The sequence below is a fragment of the Vidua chalybeata genome, chromosome 8 (genome assembly GCF_026979565.1).
Source record: "Vidua chalybeata isolate OUT-0048 chromosome 8, bVidCha1 merged haplotype, whole genome shotgun sequence".
Classification (NCBI taxonomy): Eukaryota; Metazoa; Chordata; class Aves; order Passeriformes; family Viduidae; genus Vidua; species Vidua chalybeata.
This window is the reverse complement of record NC_071537.1, coordinates 24,546,742-24,562,753: the sequence shown is the minus strand read 5'-3', so window position 1 is coordinate 24,562,753 and position 16,012 is coordinate 24,546,742.

Genomic DNA, 16,012 nt, shown 5'->3' with positions numbered 1-16,012 from the left:
ACCTTGTCACCTCTCTGCCAGGGCTTCCACACCCATCTCCCAACACCGGGCACCGCGGCTGGGCTGTAAAAGCGTTGGCAGAGGCCCAGAGCCCTGCCCAGAGCGGAGCCGGGAGCAGCCTCCCCTCACGCGCGCTGTGGCGGGAAACCCTCGAGGAGGCCATCGCTGCCAAGGGCCACGGCGTTTGCAGCTTCCGTGACTGCTTCGTTTGGCTGGGTCATGGGATGAGCACACGGGAGGTGCCCCATTGTAAGAAGCCAGTGAGTTTTCTGCCTACCTATCCACCATTCACACAGTCTCCTCCACCACCTTCTCCCGGTCTGAAAATTAACATGGCTACTCTGCAAATAAACTCACTTTCTTACAGCCTAAAACGTAGCCAACTGAACTGCAATTTCCATTTCTAAACAGCATCTTAATGGCCTTGTGGAAAGCACCTTTCACTTCAGGCAGTTTGTGGTCCAGCTGTCACAGGATGCCATTTGTTTTCCAGCATTCCTCATGCTCCTAAGATGCCTACTTTATCAAGGCAGCACCCACCCCCCTTTAAGGCATTTTAGTTCATCTGTCCTTATAACATTCATGGGCAATAAGCTAAGACTTATCTTTCTGTAAATACCAATTCTATTCTTTTTAAACTCCTAACAATTTCTTGCTGATTTCCCACACTTTGACCATGATCTTATCCTGCATCTATTTTAGATCCATTATGTATTCTGCTTTTTGTAGGAAGCAGAATACATACAACTACTAACATCCTTAATGAACCTCTTTTCCAATTTTCATGCTCTTTGACTCTAATTGGCTTTCTACCAGCCAGCAGCCATACCACAAGAACAGACTTTTTACTATGAAATATCTCAATTGACTTTAGGTAATTCAACCAGACTATATAAATGCCTCTTTGAACAATTCAGCAGCTACCATGTAAATATCTTAATCAGTGAATCAATTGAGGATTTTCCTTCACTTTAAGGGTTGCATTGGAAGGTGAATCTCTTTGGCAATGTGTTTTAAAAACACTGGTTACTGAGTCACAATGTTGTCTTCCCAAGCAAAATGCAGTGATGCAAGTGATACAATTGTTTGGCCATACCCTTGATGAAAAAAAACATGAAACAATTGAATATTGTAATTTTCCTCTCCTCTTTCCCTAGAATTGTGCATGTCACCTCTAGAAAAATCCAGATCCCATCCCACACTGGCCTCAAGAAAAGCACACCAATTCAGACTTTGACTTAAGTTTCTAACTGGTGAAAACCAGAAACTGTAGTAGCACTTGTCAGAGTCTTGCTGAAGCTTACCAGCATTCAGTCTTAGTCAGGAATTTATCCAAAAGAAAAACTCCCAGCATCTAACAGAAGAGACATTTCACAGATGTTAGTCAATTGATTAACTATGCAGTTGCAACGTAATAACCCCATACATGTGATTGGGGAATTGTAACTTGCAGCTCTTCAGCTGTTTGACACCATTTATTGATTAGAAAAACAGATTGCCATTCTCAGAATTGTAACATAATATTTTAATTACTGCCATATATAACATCTGACTTTCAGCCCATTAGGATAAAATTATCCACATAGTGACTAAGTCCTCCTCTCACCCACAGCTCCCAAAATCTGATTTATCAGTGATGCCTATTCAAGCATGATTCTGCAGCCTTTTCCCCTACCAAATAAGTTTAATCTCTTTTTATCTCATTTTGCAATGGGAAGACGCAATCAAAGATGTTCATTAGTAGTTGGATGCTTTTTATTTCACAGTCCTTGTAGAAAGTTACAGAAAATGGAATAAAAGACGTATAACACAAATACTTCAGAGGCAATAACCCCTACATCACTAGATTGTCCCTTTTTAATGTTATTTACAAGAATCTGGCAATGGTGCTCATCCTACAGTATCTGATCACCTTTGCTACAGAAAGTAGAAATTATTAATCTTCCAGTAGAGTTCAATAGTTACTAGCAATTCCATGCACAAAAGACTCTGCAAGAGACAGGGTTTGGAGTTTGCTTTATCAACATTTTATTGACCTTTTTCCTCCTTCTCCTCCCTTAGGATTGTTTAATGATCTGTGTGGGGAGAACTGATAAGTGAAATTTTAACATTGAGAACAATAGACCTAATACCTCTCTAAGGAAGCTCCCCATGTCTTAAAGTGACACTTGTGCAGAATCCAATAACCCAGAACAATCCCAACAAGAGTATTAGTCATTAGATTGTGTTATAAAGGCAACATTATAAACACCCTTACACAACACCCATATCTTTCTACAGAAAATACACACACAAAGGAAATAGGTATTATTCCAACATTAAACTCATATCTTGCATTTAAGTTTCTTTTCTGTGACTAATCCTTCTGTCTGGCAATCAAGCAGTCAAGTCTGGATATATAGACAGCTTCTTTTTCTGCACTGGGATGGCACATAGCGAGTTGAGCTATCAGAAACTAAGGTTTTCTAGCAACAAATATCTAAAGAACTTAGCTAATTCCTATCATTCAAAGACTAAGGGAAAAATGTAAGAAGGCATCAGTGTGAGACAGTGGTTTCTAGGAATATATTCTACTTTCAGCATGTGTGTAACACCCTGTGAAAAATAAAAGTGTGTACTCCAACTGTGCAATTCACATCACAGAGGACCCTTAAAATAAACAGGTCTTAGGAGAGAACATTGTCCATTGCTGTATTGTACAATTAATCAAGCAGAAACCTATCTCAAATTTAACCTCTAAAACATAGGGTGAACTATCACCTCCTTTAATTCCTCAAAGGAGATGCTGGCATATGGACAACCTGTGTGAGAGGTTGCAAGGCAGCATAGGTGTACAAGTGTTGCAATTCCATATGCTGTATGTGAATAAGACATTTGAACAGTAAAGCTGATTTAAGCACGAGAATTGGAAGAAAATCTCAACTATTTTACATGTGCTAATTCCAAAAGTCATTCTCATTTTAAGTGTATTATGGAAGTCCATTCTTCTATTGGAAAAGTACTGTTTACACTGATACTGCTCTGAAAATAATGTCATGTGGCACATTTCTCTGAATGTGCTCTGTCACCCATCTACCCATTTGTCCTTTAGATAATCCAACACACCGATTGCCCCCGGCTCTGGTGGTTTTTCTTTGCTTGTTGACTGAGCAGCCAGTGTATGTTATCTTAAGGCAGCATAAAGGAGACCGAAGCTTGTGTTTTTGACCAGTAATGTTCTTCTGTACACTTGTACTCCCCCATTCTCATCTCACTACTTGTAATCCCACCAACAGCCATAATCACAAAAGATCAGAATCTGGAAACTGAAGAGAAGTCAAAGAAACTAAGAAATTCACACAGTTTGTATCAGTTTGCACTCTTGATAGCAAGGGAGATGAGCACAGACGTTTTAGAACCAGATATCAGAATTTGCAAAATCTCCTATCTCTCTTCATGGTAAAATAAAAACTCCAAACTTAACAGAAACATATTAAAACATTTTTACTAACCTTGGTTTCCCGATGCACTTCTGCATCAAAAAGTTAAAACTTTCCAGGTTTGTGATGGGTTTTTTGCCTTACAATTTATAAAACATAAAATTGCCTCCCTGATCACTCCTACCATGCAGAAAGAATGCCCTCAAAAGCAGATTTATCTTTAGTGGTACTCCTCATCAAAAAAGGATGGGGGAGTTATTTTGTTTTCCTAAAGAGTATAATGAATTTTACTGGTAAAGGATTCTCTGTTACAAGCTCTGGGATTGAAGTGTATGTCCCACGGGTGTATAGAAATCAGAAAGTGGGCAATGCTCAGTGACCATGGGATGAGAACAGAGTTTAAGAAGCATACAAAGGCTGTTATATAACCTATTAATTCGATGGCTTCACAGCATTTTCTGCTCTGTTGGGTACAAATGAAAGGAAAAATTACCTATTCCAAGCCTATAAGGCTTGCAATCCCTAAAAAGGGCTGGCAGAATCTATTCTGGGAGATAGTGTTCATGTAACCAAGGGGGACAGTTACTTCTCTGCTGAAAATTCCAGCTGGAATTGAAATGGAGAAATAATTCTGTTCTTTTTGGAACTAAACTCTGCTCTACAATGATGAATTTTTAGTCACTCTCCATGTAATTTTTGCTCATTAGAAATGAAACTCACTACCAAAAAACTCTGCTTTTGTCACTGAGATTGATTTCAGGCTGGACTCTGCTTTAGCAAAGGTGGAACCTTACAAGTCTTTGGACTTAACGGTCTGTCTTCATAGAAGGCAGATGAGAAGTAACATCAGGGACAGTTTTATTCCATGGAAAGAGAAGGAGCTTAGAAATTACTAAATAAATACAAAGAGGAACCAAACTAAATGTTCTGACCTACAGTGCTGTGCTTGGTTGATCACTAAATCTTTTTTTCTCACTACTATAAGGAAAACCACAATTACAGACAAACCAAAAGTTTGTCTGTTTTTTGGCTGGGATAGTTTTAATTTTCTTCCCAGTAGCTAGTACAGTGTTTTATATGCCCTTTTAACACCGACAACAATCCAGGCCCTAGCAAGTGTGCCAAAGTCTTCTTTTTTTTTTTTTTTTTTTTTTAAATCAGACAAGAGCAAAGAAGCCTTGTTTATTCAAATGTTTATCCCGGTAATGCTTTTTCTATAAGGGCAAGGTGAAACCTGCACTTACGAGTTTCACCATGACTTAAAAAAAACCTTTACAGTTCACAGTAGCATAGAAGCAAGTCTGCCACATTTCACAGGCTTACATATATTTGCACCTGCTAGCTAAGGTAATAAAATGCTTCCTATGTCTCAAACAGGAGTTCACAAATCACATCATGTGAACGAGCAGAGAGCTCCCCTGGGTGACTGAGCATACAAGGTATGACAGGAACCGTTTCTGCAACAAGCTCCACAGCAGCTCTCAAACAAAGCATTGGCAGGAACCATTGCCTGAAGTTACCCTGCAGCCTTCTCAACACTCAGGAAGATTATACACACACATTCAGTTTAAACATTCTCAGGATCAAGAAAGAAAATTACTAACCACAAGAAATAAATCAAAACCTAAACAAATCCACAACTCAGGCCCCCAAATGTTCATGTTTACATGTGTTACTCCGTACCTGACAACTTGATTCCAACAATCAGTACATGAAAAGAGAGAGAACAGTGTCTGGAAATTCATAGCAATGTGCCTTATAAATGCTTTCTACATTACATTTGTGTTAATACTTTGAAAACTTAATTCAGCCATCCCACTAACAATATAAGATAATTTTAGCTGCTTTTACATCAACTTTCACAATTAGTCTGATCAGGTAGCATGAGGGCATATTTGTTATAGAAGCACACTCCTTCATTTCAAGAAGTAATTGCCAACACATTCCCCTACTCCATAAATAAAGCTTTTCTTTTTTTCCAAGCTCAATCCCTGCAGTGAAATGGCACACAGATGACAGCACTCAATTAAGTTCAGAATTAATGTAGCATGAAAGCACGGTCTTACCAAGAAGGCCAAGTGAAATTGAACAGGAGGATTGCAGGTATTTTCACTATATTTTACTGCAAATGATCACTCATTTTTCCTGCCATGGAACAGGTTAGTAGGGCAATAGTCAATAAAGGGGACCTTTGGAAAGCAAGGGGTGGCATTGAACTCTTAAACATATTAATTCAGATGTAATTCTTAATATTCACCAATAACCGAGTTGACCTACATACCTGTGCTGTTGTCAAAAAAGGTACTTCTGAGAGGAAATCTGATTTTTCAACCTCCTCTATGGGTTACTGGATAACACTCCAAACTATTTGTGAATAGTTTCCATAAATTAAGTTATTAAAATTAAACTCTTTCATTGCATGATGAGCTCTCTGGTAATTTATGTACATGTGTACATACTTATAAGTATACTTACAATATATGCATATTTATGATATCTTTTTAGTGGATCAGCTAACTGACATGACTTCAGACACTGACCATGTGAAAGAACTAAATTATAAATTGTGTTGGCTAGAAGTTATTATTCCTGTCTCAAGAAAACTGATGGGGATGGGAAAGGGAGTAAATGTGCTTATGGACAAAACAGTAGAGTTAAATTTTGAGAAATTGAAAACAAAAATGTAAAAAGGACTTAAAATTACTCTGGATAATTTTGACTCAATCTATTTCAGTCAAACATATCTATCTACCTTATGTTTTTTAAATAATTCAGTATGGACCACTGAATATATGAATATATTTTATTAATATGAAACTAGACACATTTAAAATTAAATGAATACAGGAATAACATTTCAGCTATGAGAAGTGTTTTGAAAAATGTGATGTTCAAAACAATCCTTTTTTCTGTGAAGTTTCAGGTGTAACTATTCCCATTCCTCCCCCAGAAAAGGCTTCATTCTTTTATTTTCAGTCAGCAAGAGTATCTAGCAATCATCTGTCAAATCTGCAATCAGACCAGACTTGACAGTCATTACTCCTCTACATACAGGTAGGTAGCAAATAGAATAACTAGAATTTTAATACAAATTACACACAATTCTCCTTGGTTTGAATGTACATAGGAAAATCAACACAGAATGCCTTGATTAGAATGTTCATGTCTCCAAAACCCATGAAAAAAACTTCTCTCACCCCACACTGTGTTCTGCACAATCAGTGCACTAACCATGATTTAAAAGCACAGATCTTTCTCAGATTTCTCAACTTCTCAAGAAAAAGGCCAAAACCTTTGAGGGATGTTTTTAAAGTTCAGTGTTCTCCACCTTGTTTTCCTTAGCACCCACTCTTTTCTTCAACTGCAGGGCTGTTTAGTATCTGATATCAGCTCTGTCATCTTCCTAGAGGCATTTATAGGACCTTTGAATTTCAAGTGGTACCGGGAATCTCTCTTGCTGAAATCATGGCACCATCACTTGTTTTTGTCCCCAGGGGTAAAAAGAAAATCAGTGATACCCAAAGGGAATATAATATTTAAGAGCACTATTGAAATTTTTCAGGCAGGGGCTTGTTTATCTTCACTAAAATTTCAGAGGCGAGATAATGTGAAGCACAGCGTGGTGAATCAGAGACTGACAGGTTAAAATAATTGAAAGGAGCTCGAGTTTTTTGCTAATTGCCTGCTGCAGGAGAAGTCCTGTGCTATGCCATGAATCGAATGGGTGAGCAGAGACCCAATATTTTCTATCAATCAACATTACAAGCATTTAATGAAAAGTTTCATAATGGAAAGGTTGAGTGAGCTGAGACAGATCATTTTCATTAACCAACTCCTCTCCACAGCCTACAACTCCATTATGAAGCAGCAGTCTCCAATTATTTCAAAGCTCAGTTTCCTCATATTAAAAATAGTTTCTGCAGCACATTAAAAAACTGACAAAAAGTTAATTTTCATGCATCTTTGGTAAGGTAGAGGAAGTGAATTGGGACAAAAGGAGTTCCTTTGCTTTTTTTGCAGTAGTCTGTATGTTTTAACAGGGGTGACCTGGAAAAGAGCTAAGAAAGGTACAAGGAAAAGAATGGCATAAAGCACTTGAACCTGTCAAGCCAGATGTGGTTGACAATAATTTTTTTAATTAATCCAAGTAAAACTCCTGAACACAGGACCTATATTTCTATAAAACCCATTTCCTTGGCAGAAGAATTTACCTCTGGATTGTGTACCTGGCAAAGGGAGTAATAACAGATCCCAAATCATTATATACCTGCTTGCAATCTGAGATAAGAATATGTGAAGTTTTCAAATGGAAAATGAATGTGAATCATGCAATTGAATTTACCCCTTACTAGAAGCCCTTTAAACTTAACTGAGGACATGCAGGGAAATGGAAAGCCTTCAAAGCAATCTAATGTACAACACAGTTGTATCAAGCACCTACTAGCTTCAGCTTTCAAAGCAGACAGCTGGTGTCAGGGTCTGAGTCTGCCTTCAGCTAAATGTGTCTGGAAGTCATCCATACCCACAAGTTAGAGACAACCTACTCTCACAGTATGTACATCCACATTCATGGTACACATCTCTTCTCCAGAAACTCACATTCTCTTATTCATATCCTCCATTTATTCATTGATATATTAAATAAGAAAAGGGTTCTTGAGTATAAAGTGAAGACTGCTGGAAGGCAAGAACATAATCCAGAAGGGGATTATGTAGAAGGGAAGGAAATGTATAGGTACCTACAGAAAGCCAAAACTCAAGCAGCAGCACATGGCCACAAACATTAATTGTGTATCAGCTATCCTGTCTGCATTACAAATTAAATGTTTGCCTAAGCTGTTTAGACCACAGAAGTTTTTGAATTATTGTCATCATATATTTTCTCCACTCTTTTTGGCAAGAGAAAAGAAACATTTGAAGGACTCACACAGACATTCGTCAAAAGATTGATACTGTCTGTTCTTGGCTAGAGTTTATGCAATGACATTAGAAAGAATTTTTAGAAACATGTCTGGCATTAAGGTGAATAATCAAACGGTTAAAAATATAGTTTAAATGCCATTCTATACTTAATAATAAAATTTTATTAATATATGTATTTGAAACAAAACTAATACAGGTCCATAGAGAATATATTAGCAAAAATTCCATTACCTAACTGTCATGTAGGGACATCACTGTCATCCCTGAAATTATGTCAATGAAGCGAGCGAGCTATGAAGAGATGAATTAGGGTCAGTCTTTGCCAGATATTTATTTTCCTTCATTTATTACAGAAGAAAACTCACATAGTTCAGTCATGTTTATGGTTGTTTTAGAAGAAAGTAAATGGGAGAATGATTTTTCAAAATACAAATGCTTAGGCTGTATCTTAATTTTCATTAAGTGCATCATTAAGGGGAATGAAAAGCAAGATAGATGTACTAGTCCAGGAGAATCAAAGTGAAGGAACAGGACAATTCTACTCACTAGTCCAGCAAGTCTAGAGGAAGAGCAAATTAGTTAATTAATATTTCAGGGTTTTTTAAATGTTATTAGTAATGCAGAAGAACAGCTAAAACCAATTTTATAACATTTACTGCTATATTTATCTCAAAAAACATTGGATATTTGTCTAAAATATCCCCAAACCTGCAAAGAATCATTTGAAATTATTTATTTTGGTAGTAGCATCAAATATCTAATAAAAGTTAATGTTCTGAAAGAGTGAAGGGTTGCAGGGAGAAGACAAGCAAATATACCAGACACCTGCAAGTGCCTGGATTCTTGCAACTCTTCATCAATTTTGTTTCTATCACAGCCATCCTGTGGGGATCCTGGGCATGCTGGTGGGGTACACCAATAAACTTCAGCCCTTTGCTTTACTTGCCAAGAAAATTATTCTGGTTAAAATAATATTATTTCACACACAGGCTATGAGACCAACTTAACCATCTAAAGCTTGACCTAATGTAGCAAAATCTTTTCAACCAGAAAAATTATGTCTCTATCTCAAAGATAGTAAGAATGGTACAAAACCCAAACAATGGCTTTTACTTCATTGCTCCTTTCCATCCTTTGAGATCAGACATTCTGGTTGGTTGTCCTGACATAGCTCTTCTAGGTGATGGTTTCCCCTCTAATAGTCTCTACAGTGCATTTTCTACTGCATTTTCAGAGTGCAGTAAATGAACTTGTTCTTAGGACAGTTACCCACATTTTCTGTAACAAGAGTATTTTCAAAACTAACAGCCAGCAGGCAGCTGCAAGGACAAAATTGGTCTGTCTGAAGCTCCTTCCAGCTCTCTAGTGGCAAATGTGAAATACTGTAATTCCTCCCTGTATTATTTCTGGCTATTATTTTTTATTGGACTATATATATAGCTATGTCCCAAGAAAAATAGAGCTCATCAGGTAACAGAAACCAGGCAAAAGAAATAATAATTTCTAGGAACCCTGAACATTAATCTTACTCAAGGTTTTTTACACTGTGCTGCTACTTCTGCTTTAAGAAAAGCATAGCATCGTAAATACAAATATACTCTCACAGAAGCTGTGACTTTCTAAAGCAGACAATTCATATTGGAAGGTGAAGGGGAGTGGCAGGTGCAAACTAATTGAAAAGAAGAATTCCAAAATGGTGGTGCCTTTAAAATATTTTTGTTCAAAATCCTTACATGTGCATGGGAAAGGTGGGAGTGGTTTTATGATGATTCTGCCTTAACTGGTACCGGGTTCTGTGTTAAGTGCAGACAGTTACAGTAACTCTTAGAAACAAAAGAAAGTCAAAGGTCTCTACAATTTTCTCAACTTTACTTTGTAACACATCTACTTCGGGTCAGGCATCAGCCACTGTGTTCCCAAGTACTACATGTCCTTAGCTTTTAAATGTGGTACTTTCTTATGGTTTTAATCAAAAAAGGTTCCTAAAGATTGTTTTTTAAAAAAGTATATTTTTCTACACTAGGCAAGGAGGTTTCACAATTTATCCATCTTTATCACCATATGGTCAACTTTTTCAATGCATTCTAATTAGGACTACATCCTAATTAGATCTATATCTTTAGCAGTGACTATTGTGCTGTGGGTCTGCTCACCAAGACAGCCTTCCTAGTTTGTTTTCAGAGGAAGCTCTAAATGTATTTCATCAGCTGAAAATTTTACAGCATTTTTCTGGTCAGTTGCCTGAAAAGAAACCAGATGCAAATCAGGGTAAGTTGATACTTCTCTTTCTTAGATCTAAACACATTGTAGGCTGCAATTAGAAGTAGTGCAGTAGAATAAAGTTGTTGTTTCTAGAGATTTCTTTTCTAAAAGCACTGTCCTCCTTTCCTGCGCACACAGAGATCATGAGTTTTCACAGTAAACTCTCAGACACTAAGTTTTCCAGACCTGTCTCTAAGGCACTATCCCTTCCTGCTGGCTCATTGCATCAAGTTTGGAATTAATCCATTTGGTTGGTGGATGGAAAGAAAAAAAATCAAGAGTAAAGAGAAAAAGCAAGGAAGATCAGACATATAGGAAAATTACAATACTTAATTATATTCTTCACCCATGCCTAGCTGCATCTAGAACCTTTGTGAGAGTGGAGCTAACAAATCTAAGCAGAAAGACAAGCTGTGTCACTGCTAAACAAGAAAATTCAGATGATAGTTGCTGGGCAAAGTGTTCAGACCAGGTTTCTAGGATGAATGCAGTGCTCCTACAACAACCCAGCAATTTCAATCTAGTTCTGGAGCATCAGCAATACATGACAAAGCACACCAACAAAACCTAAGTACAGGTGGCATATCCCTCAGCTTCTCACAGAGAGCTTCCAATTCTGTAGCAAGCCCACAGCTGCCTTGTGATCTAGCATTCATTCCTGATCATGAGCACAAGGAAGTCAGCACTAATGGAAATAAAGCAATTAGATGTGGAGAGAGGCTCATGCTGCCTTTATAGAGCACCCTGAGCAGATTTCATGAGTGATATTAGCCTGCCACTTCCCTTGCCAGTGCCTGGTTTTCTTACAAGAAATATGTGTATAATAAGTAAAAATATACATGTATTTTTTAGTACAGTATTTGTAAACCTACTAAACTTATAAGCATTACCGTTGGATTTTATGTGCAAACACACTCAAAATTGTGTTATAAATGATGTAAGGTTGAATTTTTGGTTGGATTGTTTTGTTGGCTTGTCATGGCTGTTTTTTGTTTTTTTTTTTTTCAAATTTAGGATGTTTCTTTGTAAAGTATTTGCTTTCTACCCCCACATCTTTGTCTAAAGTTCTTAAGTGCCATAAAAAGTATTTACATGCCTTTAAATGAACTATACATTTCACACTGCAATATTTAATCTTCCATGATATTGAGAAAATGCACTCTGTTCTTTGAAGGTAGCAGTACATCTCACATGTTATTACTAGAAAAGGTCATGAAAAGATCAATACATGCCTTGTGCTTACATATCTTCCTAGAGAAAATTGTCCTTTACAAGCAATAATAAAAAACCTCGCCTAGAAAGAAGCAGAATCATAAGGAATAAAAGTGGTAATTAACAGAAGGCAGATGGAATGCCTTGAACTTTCAAGGTTTGATCCTGTGCAGCCTAAGAGGAGATAACAGCCAGAATAGATGCTTAACACCAAGCACAGATGTAAGCAGAGCTGACTAAGAGCAGTGGGGGGAGGGGGGTGATCTGCATGGTTACTTACTGAGAAGAGGATGAGAATATAAGCAGTAAATTAAGCAAAATTGATTCTTCCCAAGACCCCACCCATGCATTTTTTTCTAATTATGGCATAATTCCATGCTTCTTCTAAGCACTAACTGCATCTCAGAGCCAGTGAAGATTTTACTCATTCACAAAGGAACCAGATAACAAATATAATTTAAAGTTGTGGTGCAAGTCACCAGTTGGCCCAAAGTATTTTTTAATGATTTGTTGCTACTGCTGTTCTCTAAATTCATTTTTGGTTTGGGGTAGGTGAGCATAACAGAATCAACATTTCCCTGTTGTACCCAAGGCCTTGAAAAGGTTTGCCATCTAGATATCATTTAAAATACTTTCATTTCCACCATTTAAAATTTGTCAGCCAAAATGTTCATGCTTATCGCAGCTTCCTTCTTGCATGGCTTTGGTCACTGTGAAATCTGCATCATTCCTGTCCTCTTCATGTACAGAAAAGTGAGGTACAAAATAAACCAAGTCTGAGATCCAAGAGGGATTTTTGTTTTGAAAGTTGGAGTTACTGCAATGTAGGAATCTAAGCCAAAATTTTAATCATAGGCTGATGATTATGATAATCATAGGCTTCACTTACTGCCTAAACTCCTCCAATAAGATGGTTTTCAACATCCCAAATTGTCCATCTGCCTAGGGCTTGGCTTCTGCACATGCACATCAGGTAGGAGAGGAAGACCAAAGGATCCAGAACTTTGCATTTCTATCTTGTTAAAACACATAAGGCAAAGTACTTCTAGATATTTTAACTGAGGGCCTGGCCTAGCAGACATTCCCACAGTACTAAGTTTAACTTCATACTCTAAGTAAGGTTTATCATCAACTTCAACCCCAGTGACATTGCCCCATTCATCTACTTTTAGGATATCCTAGTAATGAGAACACTCATCTAAAAAAGATAAAAACTCTTGTTCTGAATATATTCAGAAGTGACTTTATAAGACTCATCACTACAAGAACCAATTTCCTCCTACAGCTTATGAAATGCCCCCCATTTCTTTTCCATTCACTCTATTTGAATCCTGAGAGTCCCTTTTGAATCCTGAGAGAACAGACCAACTTCAGCAGGAGAGACTGATATCTGCACATAGAACAGCCTCCAGTCACACACAGCACAGCTCCAGTGAGGATGGGGGCAGAGCCTTTGCCAGACAGAGGCAAGGAGGACAACATTAGCAACCTGCTTATTGTGCACATCACTAGTCAAAACATACTGTTTCACAAAAGAAAACTGTTAAATAACTTATTATTTTGCTATAATGGTGTGGGGTTTTGTTAGGGTTTCTTGGGTGGTTGGTTGGTTGTGTTTTGGGAGGTGGTTGTTAGTTTTTTTTGGTTTTGTTCTTTTTTTATTAATATGATTTAAATCACAGCAAGATTTCCAGTTTAAAAAAAAAATCCAGATTTTGGCCATCTTCTGGGATAGAAATAAGTTTTAGTGTGTAGGTGTGCAGCTCATTTGGCTTATTAACTTGCTTTGTACAGTAGCTCAGTAGGCAACCATCTCCATCTGTTGAATTTTGTGTCTTGCTGAGAAACCAAGGTCTCTTCTGGAATTTTGCATGGGAAGCTTTGCCTCTCAATTTTCCTGGTAGGAAAAGAAGGGCCAAATCAATGTGTTGTTTAATCCTTGTCTCTTACTTGTACATCTCCTCTCACAAAGACACTGGGACTGTGACCTGCATGCCCACATCCAAGACAGCTTCCAAAACTGGATATTCAAGCTTGTATACTGATTTTCAGGCATTTCCTCAGACTACTGTTGTTGTGCTCCTTCCCTGGTAGGTTCTCATACATTTTGCCCCAGGTGAGTGTATCCACCTTATCGTATGCCAAGCAAGAGTCTCTTACCAAACTGAGGATCAGTTCACCATTCCCAGCTGCTACAGTTTTCCTTCAGCTCCTCATCCAGATATTCCAGCAAAAAAATGGTGTTAAAACAGCTGCCTCCACCTGGAAGCAGTTTCTGTGTCTGGTTGCAGATCTGCAATACTGCAGAAGGTAGAGCCCAAACAGAGGCTTGTGAAGGTGGCTAACACCCCTGATCCCAGCTCTGTACATTTCAGGAATAAAAAGAATTTTTATCTCTAATTGTTTTCAAAGGAAGGTCACTTCCAATGCATTGTCTACAATAGATTGTCCTGCCTTTTCCTTTTTATAGCTCACAACATCTAGCTAACTAACAACAGGGCATTTTCCTCAGGGGGTCATTCATATCCTATTACCACCAAGTGACCAATTGTCAGTATGCAACCCTGTTTACTTAAGCCGTTGCCTAGAAACTACTGAGCTTTTCCATTTGAAGCTCAACTTTATTGCAACACAGACAAACAATGAGATATAACCATGTGGGCAAATAAGCAGCAGCCTGCTTTCAGTAGTTTACACCTATTGTTTCACTTCCCATAAGTGGTGGTTTTGGTTAGTGAAATGATTTTGGCCCAAGACATCCTGTAGTGTAACTAAAAATCAATCTATTTTTTCAGGACTCTCCTGGAAAACAATATATAACTTCTTTCTTCTTTTCTCTTGGAATCCATAGTCCTGAACAGTTTTATTATTACAGGCTTGAGGTTTTCTTGTTCAAGTTTAAACATAGAGACAATTGAGCCAAGACTGTGTTTAAGATTAGGTACCTTAATAAAAATAAAATGAAGCCCATGGTATTACTAAATAGATGTATTGTAACTACAAACTTCACCTCATGATTATCAAAAGCAAACAGCCAGTACAGACTGATGTGAAAAGTGAAAGTGAGCAACCACTCCTGATAGGAGAACAGTCCCTTCATTCACATCAGTGATTTGGAGGAAGCTGAGGGAATATAAATGAAGCAAAATATTGATTTTTAACTTCCATTATTTCTTAATCTTGGTAGCAACTCAGTGTACCTGAGACACAGATTTTCTTAGGCACTGAACAGGCACAAACAATTGTCCTTTTTGTGTTCCACACCTCAGCACATCAGACACTGAAAGCAATAGGGAATCAATAACAACTGTACATGAACACATGCCTGGGCTGGAGGTTTCCTTCTGATCCAAGCGTCAGGCTGAGACCCTCACCTGTGCAAAGATCTGTAACTCCCCAACACTTTGAAATGCAATCTTCCTATCAGAGACTAAGATAGAGCTTGCAATGACTATGCCCCAGGCTTGGTTTTCCGAGATTAGTCTAGGTAGTCTCCATTTTATTATGTATAGATATGGACATATAAAACTGGGCAAAACACTTTTCTCCTAAACCTGATTAAATAGATTTTATTAAGTTTCCTTCATCTTTTCTGGGTTATAAACCTCAGTCTGGACTTTTATACAATTTCAGGCTACTAGGAAAGATAATTCAGCAGATTCAGTTGGAGGTGAACTTGCCTTGCATCTGCATTAGACCTCTCCTGTCACTCAGTAACTTTTCCATTTGCTTCAGTTACATAACCACTCTTGAAATAACATATGGATTTACTATAGAAATTCAGTTGCTCACACTGTGTTTGAAAGTGCGCACAATCACTGACCTTGAAATATCTCAGCAAGAATTCTAGCTGATTCTCTAAGAGGGGAAATCAGTGTTCTACCAAGGTATGGTCATTTTAACAGCCCACATCCCTAAGCCTATGTCTTGGTTTAGGATTACATTGCCTGACAAACCTGTTTAGGGTTTACATGGAATACTTGTGCCTATATGAGTCCATATATGTTAGCACACTCTAGTTCCTTAAAATATGTGAGAGTGAGTTTCAGTGTGCAAATTAGATTGTCTTGTTCTGGTTCAAATTGACTGGATGTGCTGTTAAACAAGCACATCCAGTCAATATTTAATTTAGAGCAGACAATACAGGGCAGACTGATAATTTGCACAATGGTTGTAGGCAAATTATGTACAAAACA